At 52.9% G+C, this 25,896-nt stretch overlaps 1 protein-coding gene across 2 annotated transcripts in view; it reads left to right on the forward strand.

Moving 5' to 3' along the window:
• The first annotated feature begins 14,238 nt into the window (after positions 1 to 14,238).
• LOC140404611 (rhomboid-related protein 4-like) overlaps positions 14,239 to 25,896 on the forward strand; it is a 244,167-nt gene continuing 232,509 nt past the window's right edge. For both annotated transcript variants that reach the window (XM_072493212.1, XM_072493213.1), the window contains exon 1: positions 14,239 to 14,321. The gene's annotated coding sequence lies outside the window, so the exon portion shown is untranslated. The remainder of the gene's footprint in view (positions 14,322 to 25,896) is intronic.

Raw genomic sequence — 25,896 nt, forward strand, 5'->3', positions numbered from 1 at the left:
GTGGGGACGGGTCTGTCTCTGTATAACACTGGGGTACAGTACTGGTGGGGACGGGTCTGTCACTGTATAACACTGGGGTACAGTACTGGTGAGGACGGGTCTGTCACTGTATAACACTGGGGAACAGTACTGGTGGGGACGGGTCTGTCACTGTATAACACTGGGGTACAGTACTGTTGGGGACGGGCCTGTCACTGTGTAACACTGGGGTATAATATTGGTGGGGACGGGTCTGTCACTGTATAACACTGGGGTACAGTACTGGTGGGGACAGGTCTGTCACTGTATAACACTGGGGTACAGTACTGGTGGGGACAGGTCTGTCACTGTATAACACTGGGGAACAGTACTGGTGGGGACGAGTCTGTCACTGTATAACACTGGGGTACAATATTGGTGGGGACGGGTCTGTCACTGTATAACACTGGGGTACAGTACTGGTGGGGACAGGTCTGTCACTGTATAACACTGGGGTACAGTACTGGTGGGGACAGGTCTGTCACTGTATAACACTGGGGTACAGTACTGGTGGGGACAGGTCTGTCACTGTATAACACTGGGGTACAGTACTGGTGGGGACAGGTCTGTCACTGTATAACACTGGGGAACAGTACTGGTGGGGACGGGTCTGTCACTGTATAACACTGGGGTACAGTACTGGTGGGGACAGGTCTGTCACTGTATAACACTGGGGTACAGTACTGGTGGGGACAGGTCTGTCACTGTATAACACTGGGGTACAGTACTGGTGGGGACGGGTCTGTCACTGTATAACACTGGGGTACAGTACTGGTGGGGACGGGTCTGTCACTGTATAACACTGGGGTACAGTACTGGTGGGGACAGGTCTGTCACTGTATAACACTATGGTACAGTACTGGTGGGGACGGGCCTGTCACTGTATAACACTGGGGTACAGTACTGGTGGGGAGGGGTCTGTCGCTGTATAACACTGCGGTACAGTACTGGTGGGGGCGGGTCTGTCACTGTATAACACTGGGGTACAGTACTGGTGGGGACGGGTCTGTCACTGTATAACACTGGGGTACAGTGCTGGTGGGGATGGGTCTGTCACCGTATAACACTGGGGTACAGTACTGGTGGGGACGGGTCTGTCAGTGTGTAACACTGTGGTACAGTACTGGTGGGGAACAGGTCTGTCACTGTATAACACTGGGGTACAGTACTGGTGGGGATGAGTCTGTCACCGTATAATACTGGGGTACAGTACTGGTGGGGACGGGTCTGTCACTGTATAACACTGGGGTACAGTACTGGTGGGGACAGGTCTGTCACTGTATAACACTGGGGAACAGTACTGGTGGGGACGGGTCTGTCACTGTATAACACTGGGATACAGTACTGGTGGGGACGGGTCTGTCACTGTGTAACACTGGGTTACAGTACTGGTGGGGACGGGTCTGTCACTGTATAACACTGGGGTACAGTACTGGAGGGGATGGGCCTGTCGCTGTATAACACTGGGTTACAGTACTGGTGGGGACGGGTCTGTCACTGTATAACACTGGGGTACAGGACTGGTGGGGACGGGTCTGTCACTGTATAACACTGGGGTACAGTACTGGTGGGGACGGGTCTGTCACTGTATAACACTGGGGTACAGTACTGGTGGGGACGGGTCTGTCACTGTATAACACTGGGGGACAGTACTGGTGGGGAGGGGTCTGTCACTGTATAACACTGGGGGACAGTACTGGTGGGGATGGGTCTGTCACTGTATAACACTGGGGTACAGTACTGGTGGGGACGGGTCTGTCACTGTATAACACTGGGGTACAGTACTGGTGGGGACGGGTCTGTCACTGTATAACACTGGGGTACAGTGCTGGTGGGGATGGGTCTGTCACCGTATAATACTGGGGTACAGTACTGGTGGGGACGGGTCTGTCAGTGTGTAACACTGTGGTACAGTACTGGTGGGGAACAGGTCTGTCACTGTATAACACTGGGGTACAGTACTGGTGGGGATGAGTCTGTCACCGTATAATACTGGGGTACAGTACTGGTGGGGACGGGTCTGTCACTGTATAACACTGGGGTACAGTACTGGTGAGGACGGGTCTGTCACTGTATAACACTGGGGTACAGTACTGGTGGGGATGAGTCTGTCACCGTATAATACTGGGGTACAGTACTGGTGGGGACGGGTCTGTCACTGTATAACACTGGGGTACAGTACTGGTGGGGACGGGTCTGTCACTGTATAACACTGGGGTACAGTGCTGGTGGGGATGGGTCTGTCACCGTATAATACTGGGGTACAGTACTGGTGGGGACGTGTCTGTCAGTGTGTAACACTGTGGTACAGTACTGGTGGGGAACAGGTCTGTCACTGTATAACACTGGGGTACAGTACTGGTGGGGATGAGTCTGTCACCGTATAATACTGGGGTACAGTACTGGTGGGGACGGGTCTGTCACTGTATAACACTGGGGTACAGTACTGGTGAGGACGGGTCTGTCACTGTATAACACTGGGGTACAGTACTGGTGGGGACGGGTCTGTCACTGTATAACACTGGGGTACAGTACTGGTGGGGACGGGTCTGTCACTGTATAACACTGGGGTACAGTACTGGTGGGGACGGGTCTGTCACTGTATAACACTGGAGTACAGTACTGATGAGGACGGGTCTGTCACTGTATAACACTGGGGTACAGTACTGGTGGGGACGGGTCTATCACTGTATAACACTGGGGTACAGTACTGGTGGGGACGGGTCTGTCACTGTATGACACTGGGGTTCAGTACTGGTGGGGACGGGTCTGTCACTGTATAACACTGGGGTACAGTACTGGTGGGGACGAGTCTGTCGCTGTATAATGCTGGGGTACAGTACTGGTGGGGACGGGTCTGTCACTGTGTAACACTGGGGTACAGTACTGGTGGGGACGGGTCTGTCACTGTATAACACTGGGGTACAGTACTGGTGGGGACGGGTCTGTCAGTGTGTAACACTGTGGTACAGTACTGGTGGGGAACAGGTCTGTCACTGTATAACACTGGGGTACAGTACTGGTGGGGATGAGTCTGTCACCGTATAATACTGGGGTACAGTACTGGTGGGGACGGGTCTGTCACTGTATAACACTGGGGTACAGTACTGGTGAGGACGGGTCTGTCACTGTATAACACTGGGGTACAGTACTGGTGGGGACGGGTCTGTCACTGTATAACACTGGGGTACAGTACTGGTGGGGACGGGTCTGTCACTGTATAACACTGGGGTACAGTACTGGTGGGGACGGGTCTGTCACTGTATAACACTGGGGTACAGTGCTGGTGGGGATGGGTCTGTCACCGTATAATACTGGGGTACAGTACTGGTGGGGACGGGTCTGTCAGTGTGTAACACTGTGGTACAGTACTGGTGGGGAACAGGTCTGTCACTGTATAACACTGGGGTACAGTACTGGTGGGGATGAGTCTGTCACTGTATAACACTGGGGTACAGTACTGGTGGGGATGAGTCTGTCACCGTATAATACTGGCGTACAGTACTGGTGGGGACGGGTCTGTCACTGTATAACACTGGGGTACAGTACTGGTGGGGACGTGTCTATCACTGTATAACACTGGGGTACAGTACTGGTGGGGACGGGTCTGTCACTGTATAACACTGGGGTACAGTACTGGTGGGGACGGGTCTGTCACTGTATGACACTGGGGTTCAGTACTGGTGGGGACGGGTCTGTCACTGTATAACACTGGGGTACAGTACTGGTGGGGACGGGTCTGTCACTGTATGACACTGGGGTTCAGTACTGGTGGGGACGGGTCTGTCACTGTATAACACTGGGGTACAGTACTGGTGGGGACGGGTCTGTCACTGTATAACACTGGGGTACAGTACTGGTGGGGACGGGTCTGTCACTGTATAACACTGGGGTACAGTACTGGTGGGGACGAGTCTGTCGCTGTATAATACTGGGGTACAGTACTGGTGGGGACGGGTCTGTCACTGTATAACACTGGGGTACAGTACTGGTGGGGACGGGTCTGTCACTGTATAACACTGGGGTACAGTACTGGTGGGGACGGGTCTGTCACTGTATAACACTGGGGAACAGTACTGGTGGGGACGGGTCTGTCACTGTATAACACTGGGGGACAGTACTGGTGGGGACGGGTCTGTCACTGTATAACATTGGGGTACAGTACTGGTGGGGACAGGTCTGTCACTGTATAACACTGGGGTATAGTACTGGTGGGGACGGGTCTGTCACTGTATAACACTGTGGTACAGTACTGGTGGGGACGGGTCTGTCACTGTATAACACTGGGGTACAGTACTGGTGGGGAGGGGTCTGTCACTGTATAACACTGGGGTACAGTACTGGTGGGGACGGGTCTGTCACTGTATAACACTGGGGTACAGTACTGGTGGGGACGGGTCTGTCTCTGTATAACACTGGGGTACAGTACTGGTGGGGACGGGTCTGTCACTGTATAACACTGGGGTACAGTACTGGTGAGGACGGGTCTGTCACTGTATAACACTGGGGAACAGTACTGGTGGGGACGGGTCTGTCACTGTATAACACTGGGGTACAGTACTGTTGGGGACGGGCCTGTCACTGTATAACACTGGGGTATAATATTGGTGGGGACGGGTCTGTCACTGTATAACACTGGGGTACAGTACTGGTGGGGACAGGTCTGTCACTGTATAACACTGGGGTACAGTACTGGTGGGGACAGGTCTGTCACTGTATAACACTGGGGAACAGTACTGGTGGGGACGAGTCTGTCACTGTATAACACTGGGGTACAATATTGGTGGGGACGGGTCTGTCACTGTATAACACTGGGGTACAGTACTGGTGGGGACAGGTCTGTCACTGTATAACACTGGGGTACAGTACTGGTGGGGACAGGTCTGTCACTGTATAACACTGGGGTACAGTACTGGTGGGGACAGGTCTGTCACTGTATAACACTGGGGTACAGTACTGGTGGGGACAGGTCTGTCACTGTATAACACTGGGGAACAGTACTGGTGGGGACGGGTCTGTCACTGTATAACACTGGGGTACAGTACTGGTGGGGACAGGTCTGTCACTGTATAACACTGGGGTACAGTACTGGTGGGGACAGGTCTGTCACTGTATAACACTGGGGTACAGTACTGGTGGGGACGGGTCTGTCACTGTATAACACTGGGGTACAGTACTGGTGGGGACGGGTCTGTCACTGTATAACACTGGGGTACAGTACTGGTGGGGACAGGTCTGTCACTGTATAACACTGTGGTACAGTACTGGTGGGGACGGGCCTGTCACTGTATAACACTGGGGTACAGTACTGGTGGGGAGGGGTCTGTCGCTGTATAACACTGCGGTACAGTACTGGTGGGGGCGGGTCTGTCACTGTATAACACTGGGGTACAGTACTGGTGGGGACGGGTCTGTCACTGTATAACACTGGGGTACAGTGCTGGTGGGGATGGGTCTGTCACCGTATAACACTGGGGTACAGTACTGGTGGGGACGGGTCTGTCAGTGTGTAACACTGTGGTACAGTACTGGTGGGGAACAGGTCTGTCACTGTATAACACTGGGGTACAGTACTGGTGGGGATGAGTCTGTCACCGTATAATACTGGGGTACAGTACTGGTGGGGACGGGTCTGTCACTGTATAACACTGGGGTACAGTACTGGTGAGGACGGGTCTGTCACTGTATAACACTGGGGTACAGTACTGGTGGGGACGGGTCTGTCACTGTATAACACTGGGGTACAGTACTGGTGGGGACGGGTCTGTCACTGTATAACACTGGGGTACAGTACTGGTGGGGACGGGTCTGTCACTGTATAACACTGGAGTACAGTACTGATGAGGACGGGTCTGTCACTGTATAACACTGGGGTACAGTACTGGTGGGGACGGGTCTATCACTGTATAACACTGGGGTACAGTACTGGTGGGGACGGGTCTGTCACTGTATGACACTGGGGTTCAGTACTGGTGGGGACGGGTCTGTCACTGTATAACACTGGGGTACAGTACTGGTGGGGACGAGTCTGTCGCTGTATAATACTGGGGTACAGTACTGGTGGGGACGGGTCTGTCACTGTATAACACTGGGGTACAGTACTGGTGGGGATGAGTCTGTCACCGTATAATACTGGGGTACAGTACTGGTGGGGACGGGTCTATCACTGTATAACACTGGGGTACAGTACTGGTGGGGACGGGTCTGTCACTGTATAACACTGGGGTACAGTACTGGTGGGGACGGGTCTGTCACTGTCTGACACTGGGGTTCAGTACTGGTGGGGACGGGTCTGTCACTGTATAACACTGGGGTACAGTACTGGTGGGGACGGGTCTGTCACTGTATAACACTGGGGTACAGTACTGGTGGGGACGGGTCTGTCACTGTATAACACTGGGGTACAGTACTGGTGGGGACGAGTCTGTCGCTGTATAATACTGGGGTACAGTACTGGTGGGGACGGGTCTGTCACTGTATAACACTGGGGTACAGTACTGGTGGGGACGGGTCTGTCACTGTATAACACTGGGGTACAGTACTGGTGGGGACGGGTCTGTCACTGTATAACACTGGGGAACAGTACTGGTGGGGACGGGTCTGTCACTGTATAACACTGGGGGACAGTACTGGTGGGGACGGGTCTGTCACTGTATAACATTGGGGTACAGTACTGGTGGGGACAGGTCTGTCACTGTATAACACTGGGGTATAGTACTGGTGGGGACGGGTCTGTCACTGTATAACACTGTGGTACAGTACTGGTGGGGACGGGTCTGTCACTGTATAACACTGGGGTACAGTACTGGTGGGGAGGGGTCTGTCACTGTATAACACTGGGGTACAGTACTGGTGGGGATGGGTCTGTCACTGTATAACACTGGGGTACAGTACTGGTGGGGACGGGTCTGTCTCTGTATAACACTGGGGTACAGTACTGGTGGGGACGGGTCTGTCACTGTATAACACTGGGGTACAGTACTGGTGAGGACGGGTCTGTCACTGTATAACACTGGGGAACAGTACTGGTGGGGACGGGTCTGTCACTGTATAACACTGGGGTACAGTACTGGTGGGGACGGGCCTGTCACTGTATAACACTGGGGTATAATATTGGTGGGGACGGGTCTGTCACTGTATAACACTGGGGTACAGTACTGGTGGGGACAGGTCTGTCACTGTATAACACTGGGGTACAGTACTGGTGGGGACAGGTCTGTCACTGTATAACACTGGGGAACAGTACTGGTGGGGACGAGTCTGTCACTGTATAACACTGGGGTACAATATTGGTGGGGACGGGTCTGTCACTGTATAACACTGGGGTACAGTACTGGTGGGGACAGGTCTGTCACTGTATAACACTGGGGTACAGTACTGGTGGGGACAGGTCTGTCACTGTATAACACTGGGGTACAGTACTGGTGGGGACAGGTCTGTCACTGTATAACACTGGGGTACAGTACTGGTGGGGACAGGTCTGTCACTGTATAACACTGGGGAACAGTACTGGTGGGGACGGGTCTGTCACTGTATAACACTGGGGTACAGTACTGGTGGGGACAGGTCTGTCACTGTATAACACTGGGGTACAGTACTGGTGGGGACAGGTCTGTCACTGTATAACACTGGGGTACAGTACTGGTGGGGACGGGTCTGTCACTGTATAACACTGGGGTACAGTACTGGTGGGGACGGGTCTGTCACTGTATAACACTGGGGTACAGTACTGGTGGGGACAGGTCTGTCACTGTATGACACTGTGGTACAGTACTGGTGGGGACGGGCCTGTCACTGTATAACACTGGGGTACAGTACTGGTGGGGAGGGGTCTGTCGCTGTATAACACTGCGGTACAGTACTGGTGGGGGCGGGTCTGTCACTGTATAACACTGGGGTACAGTACTGGTGGGGACGGGTATGTCACTGTATAACACTGGGGTACAGTACTGGTGGGGCCGGGTCTGTCTCTGTATAACACTGGGGTACAGTACTGGTGGGGAGGGGTCTGTCGCTGTATAACACTGCGGTACAGTACTGGTGGGGGCGGGTCTGGCACTGTATAACACTGGGGTACAGTACTGGTGGGGACGGGTATGTCACTGTATAACACTGGGGTACAGTACTGGTGGGGCCGGGTCTGTCTCTGTATAACACTGGGGTACAGTACTGGTGGGGACGGGTATGTCACTGTATAACACTGGGGTACAGTACTGGTGGGGCCGGGTCTGTCTCTGTATAACACTGGGGTACAGTACTGGTGGGGACGGGTCTGTCACTGTATAACACTGGGGTACAGTACTGGTGGGGACGGGTATGTCACTGTATAACACTGAGGTACAGTACTGGTGGGGACGGGTCTGTCTCTGTGTAACACTGGGGTACAGTACTGGTGGGGATGGGTCTGTCACTGTATAACACTGGGGTACAGTACTGGTGGGGACGGGCCTGTCACTGTATAACACTGGGGTACAGTACTGGTGGGGACGGGTCTGTCACTGTATAACACTGGCGTACAGTACTGGTGGGGACGGGCCTGTCACTGTATAACACTGGGGTACAGTACTGGTGGGGACGGGTCTGTCACTGTATAACACTGGGGTACAGTACTGGTGGGGATGGGTCTGTCACTGTATAACACTGGGGTACAGTACTGGTGGGGACGGGTCTGTCACTGTATAACACTGGGGTACAGTACTGGTGGGGACGGGCCTGTCACTGTATAACACTGGGGTACAGTACTGGTGGGGACGGGTCTGTCACTGTATAACACTGGCGTACAGTACTGGTGGGGACGGGCCTGTCACTGTATAACACTGGGGTACAGTACTGGTGGGGACGGGTCTGTCACTGTATAACACTGGGGTACAGTACTGGTGGGGATGGGTCTGTCACTGTATAACACTGGGGTACAGTACTGGTGGGGACGGGTCTGTCACTGTATAACACTGGGATACAGTACTGGTGGGGACGGGTCTGTCACTGTATAACACTGGGGTACAGTACTGGTGGGGACAGGTCTGTCACTGTATAACACTGGGTTACAGTACTGGTGGGGACGGGTCTGTCACTGTATAACACTGGGGTACAGTATTGGTGAGGACGGGTCTGTCACTGTATAACACTGGGGTACAGTACTGGTGGGGATGGGTCTGTCGCTGTATAACACTGGGGTACAGTACTGGTGGGGACGGGTCTGTCACTGTATAACACTGGGGTACAGTACTGGTGGGGACGGGTCTGTCACTGTATAACACTGGGGTACAGTACTGGTGGGGACAGGTCTGTCGCTGTATAACACTGGGGTACAGTACTGGTGGGGACGGGTCTGTCACTGTATAACACTGGGTTACAGTACTGGTGGGGACGGGTCTGTCACTGTATAACACTGGGGTACAGTACTGGTGGGGACGGGTCTGTCACTGTATAACACTGGGGTACAGTACTGGTGGGGACGGGTCTGTCACTGTATAACACTGGGGTACAGTACTGGTGGGGACGGGTCTGTCACTGTATAACACTGGGGTACAGTACTGGTGGGGACGGGTGTGTCACTGTATAACACTGGAGTACAGTACTGGTGGGGACGGGTCTGTCACTGTATAACACTGGGGTACAGTACTGGTGGGGACGGGTCTGTCACTGTATAACACTGGGGTACAGTACTGGTGGGGACGGGTGTGTCACTGTATAACACTGGAGTACAGTACTGGTGGGGACGGGTCTGTCACTGTATAACACTGGGGTACAGTACTGGTGGGGATGGGTCTGTCACTGTATAACACTGGGGTACAGTACTGGTGGGGACGGGTCTGTCACTGTATAACACTGGGGTACAGTACTGGTGGGGACGGGTATGTCGCTGTATAACACTGAGGTACAGTACTGGTGGGGATGGGTCTGTCGCTGTATAACACTGGGGTACAGTACTGGTGGGGACGGGTATGTCGCTGTATAACACTGGGGTACAGTACTGGTGGGGACGGGTCTGTCACTGTATAACACTGGGGTACAGTACTGGTGGGGACGGGTCTGTCACTGTATAACACTGGGGTACAGTACTGGTGTGAAAGTGTTTGTCACTGTACAACACTGGGGCACAGTACTGGTGGGGACGGGTCTGTCACTGTATAACACTGGGGTACAGTACTGGTGGGGATGGATCTGTCACTGTATAACACTGTGGTACAGTACTGGTGGGGACCAGCCTGTCACTGTATAACACTGGGGTACAGTACTGGTGGGGACGGGTCTGTCACTGTATAACACTGGGGTACAATACTGGTGGGGACGGGTCTGTCACTGTATAACACTGGGGTACAGTACTGGTGGGGATGGGTCTGTCTCTGTATAACACTGGGGTACAGTCCTGGTGGGGACGGGTCTGTCACTGTATAACACTGGGGTACAGTCCTGGTGGGGACGGGTCTGTCTCTGTATAACGCTGGGGTACAGTCCTGGTGGGGACGGGTCTGTCACTGTATAACACTGGGGCACAGTACTGGTGTGTGAGTGAGAGAGAGAGGGATTGAGAGAGTGTGAGTGAGAGAGAGGGATTGAGAGAGTGTGAGTGAGAGAGAGGGATTGAGAGAGTGTGAGTGAGAGAGAGAGGGATTGAGAGAGTGTGAGTGAGAGAGAGAGGGATTGAGAGAGTGTGAGTGAGAGAGAGAGGGATTGAGAGAGTGTGAGTGAGAGAGAGAGGGATTGAGAGAGTGTGAGTGAGAGAGAGAGGGATTGAGAGAGTGTGAGTGAGAGAGAGAGGGATTGAGAGAGTGTGAGTGAGAAACAGAGAAGGATGGAGGGATTAAGAGCGAGTGTGAGTGAGAGAGTGTGAGTGAGAAACAGAGAAGGAGGGAGGGATTAAGAGCGAGTGTGAGTGAGAGGGAGGGATTCAGCGAGAGTGAGTGAGAGAGAGGGATTGAGAGAGGAGTGGCTGAGACAGAAAGCGAGAGAGAGGGGGGTTGAGAGTGAGAGAGGGTTAGAGAGTGTGGAGTGAGTGAGAGACAGAGAGGGATTGAGAGAGGTGACAGAGAGACAGGGATTGCGAAAGAGAGTGTGAGTGAGAGAGAGAGTGAGAGAAAGAAAGAGAGGTTTAGGGAGGGACGATGTGAGAGCTTCATTGCATCTCGCTCTGCAATCGGAGAGCCTCGGAATTGTACTGCCGCCGGCCCTGTTAATATTGATCTGGCTGCCGTGTGGACTGCCCTGTAAATCGCAAGGATTCCTCATCCAGGCACGGCGATGGTTAGCTAGTCCTGCCACCTGCTGGCCCTCACACAGCGTTACCTCACTGCTGGAACCGGTGCCGTTTCCCAAGTCGTAACTCAGGCAAACCCTCGAGATTTACAACCTCGAAACGTTCCCCCACCCGGTGTCCAAATTGGAGAGGGGGTGCGGAGAGTGCACCATGACCCTGGCTGGCGGACCATGGCCAGTTGGGCTGCACGGTAGCACAGTGGTTAGCACTGCTGCCTCACAGCTCCAGGGTCCCAGGTTCGATTCCGGCCTCGGGTCACTGTCTGTGCGAAGTCTGCACGTTCTCCCCCGTGTCTGCGTGGGTTTCCTCCGGGTGCTCCGGTTTCCTCCCACAGTCCAAAGATGTGCAGGTTAGGTGGATTGGCCGTGATAAATTACCCATAGTGTCCAAAAGCTGAGATGGGGTTGCAGGGATAGGGCGGGGGGGAGGGGTGGTTTTGGCCGAGGAAGGGCGCTCCTTCAGAGGGTCGGTGCAGACTCGATGGGCCGAGTGGACTCCGTAGGGGGTCCTACGATTCAGTACTGGGCGCTACACTTTAGAGAGAGAGAGAAAGGGCGCAGAAAAGATTGAGAATGGTTCCAGGGGCGGGTTACGGGAATAGATTGGGGATGTTTCCCTCGGAGGGAAGAGGAGGTTTGACCGAGTTAAACATCCTGGTTGGGGTTGGCGGCGGGGGGGGGGGGGGGGGGGGGGAGGTGTTGCCTGGAAGAAGCTGATTAGGAGAAACCGTTCCCGTTGGGTGGAAGGGTCGCCATCCGGGAGCGTTTCTTGGATTGGATGGGATTTGTTTATTGTCACGTGTCCCGAGGTACAGTGAAAAGTATTTTTCCGCGAGCAGCTCAACAGATCATTAAGTACATGGGAAGGAAAGGGAATTAAAGAAAATACATAATAGGGCAACACAACATATACAATGTAACTACATAGACACCGGCATCGGATGAAGCAAACAGGGTGCAGTGTTAATGAGGTCCGTCCATAAGAGGGTCATTTAGGAGTCTGGTGACAGCGGGGAAGAAGCTGTTTTTGAGTCTGTTCGTGCGTGTTCTCAGACTTCTGTATCTCCTGCCCGATGGAAGAGGTTGGAAGACTGAGTAAGCCGGGTGGGAGGGATCTTTGATTATGCTGCCCGCTTTCCCCAGGCAGCGGGAGGTGTAGATGGAGTCAATGGATGGGAGGCAGGTTCGTGTGATGGACTGGGCTGTGTTCACGACTCTCGGAAGTTTCTTGCGGTCCTGGGCCGAGCAGTTGCCAGACCAGGCTGTGATGCAGCCCGATAGGATGCTTTCTATGGTGCATCTGTAAAAGTTGGTAAGAGTCAATGTGGACATGCCGAATTTCCTTAGTTTCCTGAGGAAGTATAGGCGCTGTTGTGCTTTCTTGGTGGTAGCGTCGACGTGGGTGGACCAGGACAGATTTTTGGAGATGTGCACCCCTAGGAATTTGAAACTGCTAACCATCTCCACCTCGGCCCCGTTGATGCTGAGAGGGGTGTGTCCAGTACTTTGCTTCCTGAAGTCAATGACCAGCTCTTTAGTTTTGCTGGCATTTGTCATAATATTCAGGTAAACATCATGGTGCAAACATACATACACACTGATGGACAGATCAACGGACCAATCAACACACACACAACACCACAGCCAATCACAGGCAAGAGCATACACAGTACAAAACAGGGAACACAACACTTCTTGGGCATTCCAGCAGGAGACAGCTCAGGGCACAGAGCTCACAGCAAGCCACTCAGACATTCACCATGTGCTGAGTGCTTCTCCAAGATAGTGTTAGGGCTGGGTCCACAGGTTAGAGGGTAGTGAACGAACCACAGTAACCAGTTTACCATTGTTAATATTGTTAGTAATAAAACAGAGTTGTACCATCCGCAACCGTGTTGGTTTGTCTGTGTAGCAGAACACCCAACACAACAACATTGAGGGGGAGATTGTTGTCGCTACACCACTCCACTAGGTTCTCTATCTCCCGCCTGTATTCTGACTCATCGTTATTCGAGATCCGGCCCACTTTGGTCGTATCGTCAGCAAACTTGTAGATGGAGTTGGAACCAAATTTTGCCACGCAGTCGTGTGTGTACAGGGAGTGTAGTAGGGGGCTAAGAACGCAGCCTTGCGGGGCCCCGGTATTGAGGACTATTGTGGAGGAGGTGTTGTTCATTCTTACTGGGGGAAAAGGTTTTTCCTCACATCCCCTCTAAACCTCCCGGAGCCCCTCACCTTAAATCTCTGCCCCCTCACCTTAAATCTCTGCCCCCTGGTCATTGAGCCCTCCGCCAAGGGGAAACGTTTCTTCCTGTCGACTCTCTCTGTGCCCCTCATAATTTTATACATCTCCATCACGCCCCTCCCTCAGTCTCCTCTGCTCCAAGGACAACAACCCCAGTCTATCCAATCTCTCTCCATAACTAACACTCTCCAGCCCAGGCAGCATCCTGGTAAATCTCCTCTGCAGCCTTTCCAGTGGCTATCACATCCCTCCTGTAATGTGGATTCCAGAACTGCTCACAATACTCTCGCTGTGGCCTAACCAACGCTTTGGACAGTTCCAGCAAAACCTCCGTGAGAAGACGGAGAGAAGGAGGGAGAGAGAGAGAGAGAGAGAGAGGGGTGGAGTGTTCCAGGGTGGGAATTCCAGAGCTTAGGGTCACCCCCCCCCCCCCCCACCCACCCCCAAGCAGGCAGCCGTCGACAGGGCCGTCGATTGGCCGAGCCGTGGGGATTCAGGGTGGGCGGGATGCGCGAGAGGCCAGAATTGGAGAGAGAGGGGTGGGGGGGGGGGGGGGGGGTTGGGGGTGGGGGGGAGAGAGAGAGAGAGAGAGAGACAAGGCCAAATGCCTTGACGAAGCATCAGAGGTGAGCTAATAAGCAGGTGAGGTCATCCTCCATTGTGCTACCTCATTGTGAGGGAGGGCTAGGCCCAGACTCGGGCCCACCAGCACACCTCAGGAACAGACGCAAGTAAGACATAGATGTAGCGAAGAAATTAAATTATTCTCAATGAGGCCATAATTTTCCAGAACCGATTCAAGGTAAATATTCCCCAAACAACCTAAAACTCGAAATCATTCAGAACTCTGGCCAGCCCAGAACGTAACTGCACCCCCCCCCCCCCAAATGACTATTCCTCCACCGGCCCCCACCTACCATTAGCAGTGCTCCCGATGAGCTGAGGGCGTCCCGTGACATGCCCTGATCCTGGGGGGGGGGGGGGGGGGCGCCTTCCCCGTCTCGGGAACTCTCTGAATCAGCACCAACGGGAATTCTGCTGAAGCAGATGTAAGCTTCCTGTTGCCTCGCCGCCCCCCCCCCCCCCCCCCCCAACACACAAAATGGCTCCTCGGGAGGTCAACTGGAAAGAGGCCGGCTGTTGCGGCTGGGAGGGGGGGGGGGGGGGGCTTTTCTCACCGCGGGGGAAGCCGGGTTAGCTCGCTGAGGGGAAACAAAATGGCCGCCTTTGGTCGCCATGTGTAAAGATGGTTCCTACTTCATTGGTAGATCGGCCATGTGTTGGGTTGGGTATGAGCTTGACACCGGGATTGGCGTGCCCTATTCATATATTTCTCTAGATGCCCCTTAAATGCCGCTATCGTACCCGCTCCCACCCCCTCCCCAGCCAGCGCGTTCCATACATTTACCACCCTCTGTGGAAAGAAACTTGCCTCGCACGTCTGTTCTAAACTTTCCCCACCCACTTTAAACCGATGTCCCCCAGTACTTGACTCTCCTACCCTGGGAAAGAGCCTCTGACTATCCACTCCGCCATGCCCCTCAAATCTTGTAGATCTCTATCTGGTCGCCCCTCAACCTCCGTCATTCCAGTGAGAACAGACCGAGTTTATCCAACCTCTCGTCATAGCTAATGCCCTCCACACCAGGCAACATCCCGGTAAACCGCTTCTGTACCCTCTCCAAAGCCTCCACACCCTTCTGGTAGTGTAGGCGACCAGAATTGTGCGCAATATTCCAAATGGGGTCTAACTATGGTCCTGTACAGTTGCAACATGACTTGCAAATTTTTATATTCAATGTCAGCATGCCGTCTGCCTTCTTTACCACCTTATCCACACGCGCGAAGAAACGGCCGTGTTGGGGAAATTGTTAGAAGGTATTCTGAGAGACAGGACCTACAGGCATTTAGACAGGTAAGGGTTAATTAGGGAAAGTCAGCATGGCTTTGTAAGGGGAAAATCAGGGGCGGGATTCTCTGACCCCCCACCGGGTCGGAGAATCGCCGGGGGCTGGCGTGAATCCCGTCCCCGCCGTGTCCCGAATTCTCCGCCACCAGAGATTCGGGGGGGGGGGGGGGGGGGGGGCGGGAATCACGCCGCGCCGATGGGCCGAAGTCCCGCTGCTGGAATGCCTGTCCCGCCAGCGTGGATTAAACCATCTTTTGAACGGCGGGACAAGGCGACGCGGGCGGGCTCCGGGGTCCTGGGGGGGGGGGGGTGGGGGGAGCGATCTGGCCCGGGGGGGGCGGGGGGGGGGGTGCCCCCACGGTGGCCTGGCCCGCGATCGGGGCCCACCGATCAGCGGGCGGGCCTGTGCCGTGGGGGCACTCTTTTCCTTCCGCCTTCGCCATGGTCTTCACTGTGGCGGAGGCGGAAGAGACCCCCTCCCCTGCGCATGCGCGGGGATGCCGTGGGCGGCCGCTGACGCTCCCGCGCATGCGCCGCCCGGAGAAGGCCTTTCCCGCCAGCCGGCGGGGCGGAAATCACTCCGGCGCGGGCCTAGCCCCTCAAGGTGAGGGCTTGGCCCCTAAAAGTGCGGAGAAATCCGCACCTTTGGGGCGGCCCGACACCGGAGTGGTTCCCGCCACCCCATCCCGCCGGGACCCCCGCCCCGCCGGGTAGGGGAGACTCCCGCCCCATGTCTCACCAATTTGATTGAGTTTTTGTAATGGGTAACCAAGATGAGGAGAGTGCAGTGAACATTGTCTCCATGGACTTTAGCAAGGCCTTTGACAAGGGACCGCATGGTAGGTTGTTGCATAAGGTTAAATCTTACAGAACCCAGGGTGAGGTGGCCAATTGGATACAAAATTGGCTGGACGACAGAAGCCAAAGGGTGGTTGTGGAGGGCTGTTTTTCAAACTGGAGGCCTGTGACCAGCGGTGTGCCTCAGGGATCGGTGCTGGGCCCACTGTTATGTTATATCGATTAATGATTTGGATGAGAATGCAGGAGGCATGGTTAGTAAGTTTGCAGATGACACCAAGATTGGTGGCATAGTGGGCAGTGAAGAAGGTTATATAAGATTGCAACAGGATCTTGATCAATTGGGCCAGTGGGCCGATGAATGGCAGATGCAGTTTAATTTGGATAAATGTGAGGCGGTGCATTTTGGTCGATCAAATCAGGGCAGGACCTCCAGAGTTAATGGTAGGGAGCTGGGAAGAGTTACAGAACAAAGAGATCGAGGGGTACAGGTTCACAGCTCCTTGAAGGTGGAGTCGCAGGTGGACAGGGTGGTGAAGAAGGCATTCGGCATGCTTGGTTTCATTGGTCAGAACATTGAATACAGGAGTTGGGACGTCTTGTTGAAGTTGTACAAGACATTGGTACGGCCACACTTGGAATACTGTGTGCAGTTCTGGTCACCCTATTATAGAAAGGATATTATTAAATTAGAAAGAGCGCAGAAAAGATTTACTCGGATGTTGCCGGGACTTGATGGTTTGAGTTATAAGGAGAGGCTGGATAGGCTGGGACTTTTTTCCCTGGAGCGTAGGAGGCTTAGGGGTGATCTTATAGAGGTCTATAAAATAATGAGGGGCATCGATAAGGTAGATAGTCAACATCTTTTCCCAAAGGTAGAGGAGTCTAGAACGAGAGGGCAGAGGTTAAAGGTGAGAGGGGAGAGATACAAAAGGAGACCAGAGGGGCAATGTTTTCACACAGAGGGTGCTGAGTGTCTGGAACGAGCTGCCAGAGGCAGTGGGAGAGGCGGGTACAATTCTGTCCTTCAGTTAGACAGTTCCATGGGCAGGGTGGGTGGAGAGGGATATGGGACAAATGCGGGACCAGCTCAGTGATAGAAACTGGACGGCATGGACCAGCCGGGCCGAAGGGCCTGTTTCCGTGCTGTAAACATCTCTGACTCTAATAATAATCATTATTATTAATTAATTAACTGCGCCGACCATGCTGCCCGTCGAACCCAAAACCCTCAGCACTTCCTTGTGCCGTGTCCCTCTATACCCGTCCTATCCATGTGTTTGTCAAGATGCCTTTTGAACGCCGTTAATGTATCTGTTTCCACAGCCTCCCCTGGCCACGCGTTCCAGACACTCACCACCCTCTGTGTAAAAAACCTGCCTCGCACATCTCCTCTAAACCTTGCCCCACGGACCTTAAACCTGTGCCCCCTGGTGACTGACCCCTCCACCCTGGGAAAGAGTGCCTGCCCATCCACTCTGTCCATGCCCCTCATAATCTTGTAGACCTCTAGCAGGCCACCCCTCAACCTCCATTATGGGGCGTAGGCAGGAGAATGGGGATTAGAAACACATCATCCACGGTTGAATGGCGGAGCAGCCTTGATGGGCCGAATGGCCTATTTCTGCTCCTCTGCCTTATGGTCTTACATGGGACAAATTTGTTGCCCATCCCTAATTACCCTTGCAGGAACTGAGTGGACCCCCTCGGCCATTTCAGAGTCACCCGCATTGCTGTGTGGGGGGCCTGGAGTCACATGTAGGCCAGACCGGGGATCGGACGGCAGATTTCCTTCCCTGAAGGGCACCAGTGAACCGGATGGGTCTTTAGGACAGTTGATGATAGTTGCCATGGTCACCATTACCGAAACGAGCTTTCAATTCTAGTCAGTGGAATTAGGACCAATAGGGCCATCAAGGGGCCCGAGCTAAACTGGAGTCAGTGGGAATCAGGGGGAAACTCCCCGCTGGTTGGAATCATACCCGGCACAAAGGAAGATGTTCCTGGTGGTTGGAGGTCAATCATCTCAGTTCCAGGACATCACTGCAGGAGTTCCTCAGGGTCGTGTCCTCGGCCCAGCCATCTTCAGCTGCTTCATCAATGACCTCCCATCTATCATAAGGTCAGAACTGGGGGTGTTTGCAGATGACTGCACAATGTAGAACATAGAACATTACAGCGCAGTACAGGCCCTTCGGCCCTCAATGTTGCGCCGACCTGTGAAACCACTCTAAAGCCCATCTACACTATTCCCTCAGCACCATTCGCGACTCCTCGGATTATGAAGCAGTCCCTGTCCAAATGCAGCGAGACCTGGACAATATCCAGGCTCGGGGCTGACAAGTAGCAAGTTACATTCGCGTCACACAAGTGCCAGACAATGACCATCTCCTACAAGAGAGGATCTAACCATCGCCCCCTTGACATTCGATGGCATCACCATCGCTGAATCCCCACAATCAACATCCTGGGGGTGACCATTGATCAGAAACTGAACTGGACCCAGCCACATTAATACTGTGGCTACCAGGGCAGGTCAGAGGCTGGGAATCCTGCAGAGAGTAACTCACCTCCTGACCACCCCCCCCCCCCCGCAAAGTCTGTCCACCATCTCCAAGACACAAGTCAGGAGTGTGATGGAATACTCTCCACTTGCCTGGATGAGCGCAGCTCCAACAACACTCAAGAAGCTCGACACCACCCAGGACAAAGCAGCCCCGCTTGATTGCTCCCCCTTCCACAAACATTCACTCCCTCCCCCCCCCCGACGCACAGTGACAGCCGTGTGTACGGTCTACAAGATGCACTGCAGTAACTCACCAAGGCTCCTCAGGCAGCATCTTCCAAACCCACCCCCTCTACCATCTAGAAGGACAAGAGCAGCAGATACCTGGGAACCCCACCACCTGGAGGTTCCCCTCCGAGTCACTCCCCACCCCGACTGGGAAATATATCGGCCGTTCCTTCACTGTCGCCGGGGCAACACCCTGGAACTCCCTCCCTAACAGCACAGCGGGTGTACCTACACCTCACAGACTGCAACGGGTTCAAGAAGGCGGCTCACCCACCACCTTCTCAAGGGGGCAATTAGGGATGGGCCTAACCAGCGACACACACATCCCGTAAATTAATTAAAACATGTTCGAAAGTATTGCAGCACAGAGAGAGAACGTGAGGCCTATCGAGACTGCAACAGCCTTCAAACACTATTTTCCAGCCCTTCATTCGCAGCCTGTTAAGCTGCGGCGTTTCAGCTGCTCACCTGAATACTGGGAGGGTTCCCTAATTGTTCATTCGAAAACCTGGATTTGAATTCCACAGGCAGCTGTGGTAAGGTTCGAACCCACCCCCACCCACCCCCACAGGCCCAGCCCCTGGGATACGACTCCAGCAGCTTCCCTGCTGCCCCACTTTAGAACATAGAACATAGAACAATACAGCGCAGTACAGGCCCTTCGGCCCACGATGTTGCACCGAAACAAAAGCCATCTAACCTACACTATGCCATTATCATCCATATGTTTATCCAATAAACTTTTAAATGCCCTCAATGTTGGCGAGTTCACTACTGTAGCAGGTAGGGCATTCCACGGCCTCACCACTCTTTGCGTAAAGAACCTACCTCTGACCTCTGTCCTATATCTATTACCCCTCAGTTTAAAGCTATGTCCCCTCGTGCTAGCCATTTCCATCCGCGGGAGAAGGCTCTCACTGTCCACCCTATCTAACCCCCTGATCATTTTGTATGCCTCTATTAAGTCTCCTCTTAACCTTCTTCTCTCCAACGAAAACAACCTCAAGTCCATCAGCCTTTCCTCATAAGATTTTCCCTCCATACCAGGCAACATCCTGGTAAATCTCCTCTGCACCCGCTCCAAAGCCTCCACGTCCTTCCTATAATGCGGTGACCAGAACTGTACACAATACTCCAAATGCGGCCGTACCAGAGTTCTGTACAGCTGCAACATGACCTCATCACTCCGGAACTCACTCCCTCTACCAATAAAGGCCAACACTCTATGGACCACCACGACTTGGGGCTGCTCCCCCTCCCCCCAAGGACCTGGAAAACACGATCCGAGACATCACGTACCCTTGCACCTGGGAGGCAACATACCAAACGTGAGTTTATCTGTGCCCCTGACTATCGAGTCCCCTTCTTCACAACCCTATCAACCTGGGTGGCAACTTTCAGGGATCTATGTACATGGACACCTAGATCCCTCTGCTCATCCACACTTCCAAGAACTTTACCATTAGCCAAATATTCCGCATTCCTGTTATTCCTTCCAAAGTGAATCACCTTACACTTCTCTACATTAAACTCTATTTGCCACCTCTCAGCCCAGCTCTGCAGCTTATCTATATCCCTCTGTAACCTGCTACATCCTTCCACACTATCGACAACACCACCGACTTTAGTATCGTCTGCAAATTTACTCACCCACCCTTCTGCGCCTTCCTCTAGGTCATTGATAAAAATGACAAACAGCAACGGCCCCAGAACAGATCCTTGTGGTACTCCACTTGTAACTGAACTCCATTCTGAACATTTCCCATCAACCACCACCCTCTGTCTTCTTTCAGCTAGCCAATTTCTGATCCACATCTCTAAATCACCCTCAATCCCCAGCCTCCGTATTTTCTGCAATAGCCTACTGTGGGGAACCTTATCAAACGCTTTGCTGAAATCCATATACACCACATCAACTGCTCTACCCTCGTCTACCTGTTCAGTCACCTTCTCAAAGAACTCGATAAGGTTTGTGAGGCATGACCTACCCTTCACAAAGCCATGCTGACTATCCCTGATCATATTATTCGTATCTAGATGATTATAAATCTTGTCTCTTATAATCCCCTCCAAGACTTTACCCACTACAGACGTAAGGCTCACCGGTCTATAGTTGCCGGGGTTGTCTCTGCTCCCCTTTTTGAACAAAGGGACCACATTTGCTATCCTCCAGTCCTCTGGCACTATTCCTGTAGCCAATGATGACATAAAAATCAAAGCCAAAGGTCCCAGCAACCTCTTCCTTGGCCTCCCAGAGAATCCTAGGATAAATCCCATCAGGACCCGGGGACTTATCTATTTTCAGCCTGTCCAGAATTGCCAACACCTCTTCCCTACGTACCTCAATGCCATCTATTCTATTAGCCTGGGTCTCAGCATTCTCCTCCACAACATTATCTTTTTCCTGAGTGAATACTGACAAAAAATATTCATTTAGTATCTCGCCTATCTCTTCAAACTCCACACACAATTTCCCATCCCTGTCCTTGACTGGTCCTACTCTTTCCCTAGTCATTCTGTCTGTGTGGAGTCTGCACGTTCTCCCCGTGTGTGCGTGGGTTTCCTCCGGGGGCTCCGGTTTCCTCCCACAGTCCAAAGATGTGCAGGTTAGGTGGATTGGCCATGCTAAATTGCCCTTAGTGTCCAAAATTGCCCTTAGTGTTGGGTGGGGTTACTGGGTTATGGGGATAGGGTGGAGGTGTGGACTTAGGTAGGGTGCTCTTTCAAAGAGCCGGTGCAGACTCGATGGGCCGAATGGCCTCCTTCTGCACTGTAAATTCTATGAAACCTCTATGATTCGCTTATTCCTGACATACCTATGGAAAGCTTTTGGGTTTTCCTTGATCCTACCTGCCAAATACTTCTCATGTCCCCTCCTTGCTCGTCTTAGCTCTCTCTTTAGATCCTTCCTCGCTACCTTGTAACTATCCATCGCCCCAACTGAAACTTCACACCTCATCTTCACATAGGCCTCCTTCTTCCTCTTAACAAGAGATTCCACTTCTTTGGTAAACCACGGTTCCCTCGCTCGACGCCTTCCTCCCTGTCTGACCGGTACGTACTTATCAAGAACACGCAGTAGCTGTTCCTTGAACAAGCCCCACTTATCCAGTGTGCCCTACACTTGCAGCCTACTTCTCCACCTTATCCCCCCCAAGTCACGTCTAATGGCATCATAATTGCCCTTCCCCCAGCTATAACTCTTGCCCTGCGGTGTATACTTATCCCTTTCCATCATTAACGTAAACGTCACTGAATTGTGGTCACTGTCCCCAAAGTGCTCTCCTACCTCCAAATCCAACACCTGGCCTGGTTCATTACCCAAAACCAAATCCAACGTGGCCTCACCTCTTGTTGGCCTGTCAACATATTGTTTCAGGAAACCCTCCTGCACACACTGTACAAAAAACGACCCATCTAATGTACTCGAACTATATCTTTTCCAGTCAATATTTGGAAAGTTAAAGTCTCCCATAATAACTACCCTGTTACTTTCGCTCTTATCCAGGATCATCTTCGCCATCCTTTCCTCTACATCCCTAGAACTATTTGGAGGCCTATAGAAGACTCCCAACAGGGTGACCTCTCCTTTCATGTTTCTAACCTCAGCCCATACTACCTCGGAAGATGAGTCCCCATCTAGCATCCTCTCCGCCACCGTAATACTGCTCTTGACTAGCAGCGCCACACCTCCCCCTCTTTTGCCTCCTTCTCTGAGCTTACTAACCTGCAACATCCATTCCTGTCCCTGCTCTATCCATGTCTCCGAAATGGCCACAACATCGAAGTCCCAGGTACCAACCCATGCTGCCAGTTCCCCTACCTTATTTCGTATACTCCTGGCATTGAAGTAGACACACTTCAAACCACCTACCTGAACACTGGCCCCCTCCTGCAACGTCAAATCTGTGCTCCTGACCTCTATACTCTCATTCTCCCTTACCCTAAAACTACAATCCAGGTTCCCAGCCCCTGCTGCATTAGTTTAAACCCCCCCAAAGAGCACTAACAAATCTCCCCCCCAGGATATTGTGCCCCTCAGGTTCAGATGTAGACCATCCCGTCTGTAGAGGTCCCACCTTCCCCAGAAAGAGCCCCAGTTATCCAGAAATCTGAATCCCTCCCGCCTGCACCATCCCTGTAGCCACGTGTTTAATTGCTCTCTCTCCCTATTCCTCATCTCGCTATCACGTGGCACGGGCAACAACCCAGAGATAACAACTCTGTTTGTTCTAGTTCTGAGCTTCCATCCTAGCTCCCTGAAAGCCTGCCTGACATCCCTGTTCCCTTTCCTACCTATGTCGTTAGTGCCAATGTGGACCACGACTTGGGGCTGCTCCCCCTCCCCCCAAGGACCCGGAAAACACGATCCGAGACATCACGTACCCTTGCACCTGGGAGGCAACATACCAAACGTGAGTTTCTCATGCTCCCACAGTATCTCCTATCTGTGCCCCTGACTATCGAGTCCCCAATTACTAATGCTCTGCTCCTCTCCCCCCTTCCCTTCTGAGCAACAGGGACAGACTCCGTGCCAGAGGCCCGTACCCCATGGCTTACCCCTGGTAAGTCCCCCCCCCCCACAAGTATCCAAAGCGGTATACTTGTTTCTCAGGGGAACGACCGCAGGGGATCCCTGCACTGACTGCTTCTTCCCAGTCCCTCTTTCAGTTACCCACCTATCTCCAATCTTTGGTGTAACTAATTCCCTGAAGCTGCTATCTATGACCCCTTCTGCCTCCCGAATGATCCGAAGTTCTTCCAACTCCAGCTCCAGTTCCCTAACTCGGTCTTGGAGGAGCTGGAGATGGCAGCACTTCCTGCAGGTAAAATCAGCAGGGAAACTAACGGCATCCCTCACCTCAAACATCCTGCAGGAGGAACATTGCACTCCCTTCCCTGCCATCCCTCTAACTTTCTACCAAGATCTGGCTAACAACTAAATTAAATTAAACAAAAAAATAATAATAATAATAAAATATGGTACTTACCTCAGACCAATGGGTTTTATTATTAGGTTAGAGGAGGAGGGCGGGTGGGAGACACTACACGTGTAGTGTCTCGGGTTTCCTCTCCACCAGAATTTATTGGTGAGGGTCTTCCCAGACGTCCGCGGGTCGAACTTCCTGTTCCCGCCTTAAACACTAAATTTTTTTTAAAAACAGCAAAGAGGGACCGAAAACGGGACCAGGTAAGTGTTTACCGCTGAAATTGACCAGCCTGCTCCTGTGAAGGTCTCCCAGAAATCACTTGCGCTCCGCTCCCGCTGAAATCGACTGGCCTGCTCCGCTCCCGCTGAAATCGACTGGCCTGCTCCTGCAAAGACAAGTGTTTTTAAAGGAGAAACTTACCTCCCAGAAATCACTTGCGCTCCGCTCCCGCTGAAATCGACTGGCCTGCTCCGCTCCCGCTGAAATCGACTCATGATGAATCGACTTTGATGAATAGTTCTTTAGCTACGTATGGACGGACAAGGGGAGGGCGATTCTCCGAGCCCCCTGCCGGGCCCCGACGCCCCGACGCCGGCGCGCGATCCTCCGAGGTGCGGAGGATCCCCCCCCCCCACCCCCGGGCCTACTTCCCTGCAAGGCCGGCCCCTTAACACCGACGCCACGTTGAATCGTCTCCATTTTGGAGAATCGCCCCCGCGTTGTGGCTTCGCTGGTCGCACTCCCGCACTCTGAGACAGGCGGACCCTTCAATCTATCGGCGACGGGCACCCACAATCCTCTGGGGCGGAGAATTTAAGATGCACAGCCCTGTTGAGTGAAGAAATTTCTCCTCATCTCAGTCCCAAAATGGCCGCCCCCCCCCCCCCTTAATCCGGAGACTGTGTCCCCGTGTTCTAGATTCCCCGAGATTCTGGAACAACCTCTCCGTGTCCACCCGTCAAACCCCCTCAGAATCGGGTACCTTTCAGAAAGTAGCAGGGCGACCAGGGAAGTTATTGAACGCAGACCTGCCCCTGTCTCGAAACACACAGGGGAATTGTGTTGTGTGTGGGGGGGGGGGGGGGGGGGGGGGGCGGGGGGGGAGAGAGAGAGAGAGGAGGAGGGGGGGGGGCTGGGGGGGCTGTCGTTTTTACCTCACCACTATTCTTAGAATTCCCCCTATACCAAAAAGGGCCGATTTATTCTCAATGGTGAGCGGGGATTCTCATTCCCCGACTCAGACTCAGACTCAGGCGAGTGTTGTTCGGGTCAAACTAGTGTTTCAAGTTATCCCCCGGTATAACTCGTATCTTCGTAGAAGAATTTTAGCTACTTACCATTGAGTAACTTAAACACGGGTCCAGCTTGCTAAGTGAAGTAAATTAACGTGAAAGAGAATAATGATAACCGCTCTTTCAGGTTATCAATTTGAACTTAACTTTATTTTCAAGTTAAAAGAGACTACTTTTACAGAAAGGGAGAAAGATCTTTTCTTGTTCGGACCAGTTGCAGACTTTCAAGTCTCTCTTGACAATCAGTGTTCTTTAGCTTTTAGCTTTCTGCTGAGTTCTCTGGGCTGCTCGGTCTGTCGATGCTGCTCGTCCCATCACCGAGGAAGATGCTCTTCTGATTATCTGCTCATTTCCCCCAGTTTTTATAGCCATTTGGGGCCCCTTAACCTTTGCACCTAGCACCCTTCAGACTGTCTGCATGACATTTAGTAGGCTAAATTTTAGCAGTATAGAAGTGTGGTTGTGGTGATACACCCTGTACTTCCCTCGCATTGTACATAGTTATATAATAGTTGTGTGTAACGTGGCCCTGTAATCCTGTGTATGGTACTGTGTATTGTACCGTAGCTCTGTAGAGGTTCGGTCACCTGTATGTAACCTGACCTGGCCACGGAGAGCTCCGCCTTGGCCACTCCCCCGGGAGTTGGGTATAA

This window comes from Scyliorhinus torazame, chromosome 31, assembly GCF_047496885.1.
Source record: "Scyliorhinus torazame isolate Kashiwa2021f chromosome 31, sScyTor2.1, whole genome shotgun sequence".
In the NCBI taxonomy this organism is placed as follows: Eukaryota; Metazoa; Chordata; class Chondrichthyes; order Carcharhiniformes; family Scyliorhinidae; genus Scyliorhinus; species Scyliorhinus torazame.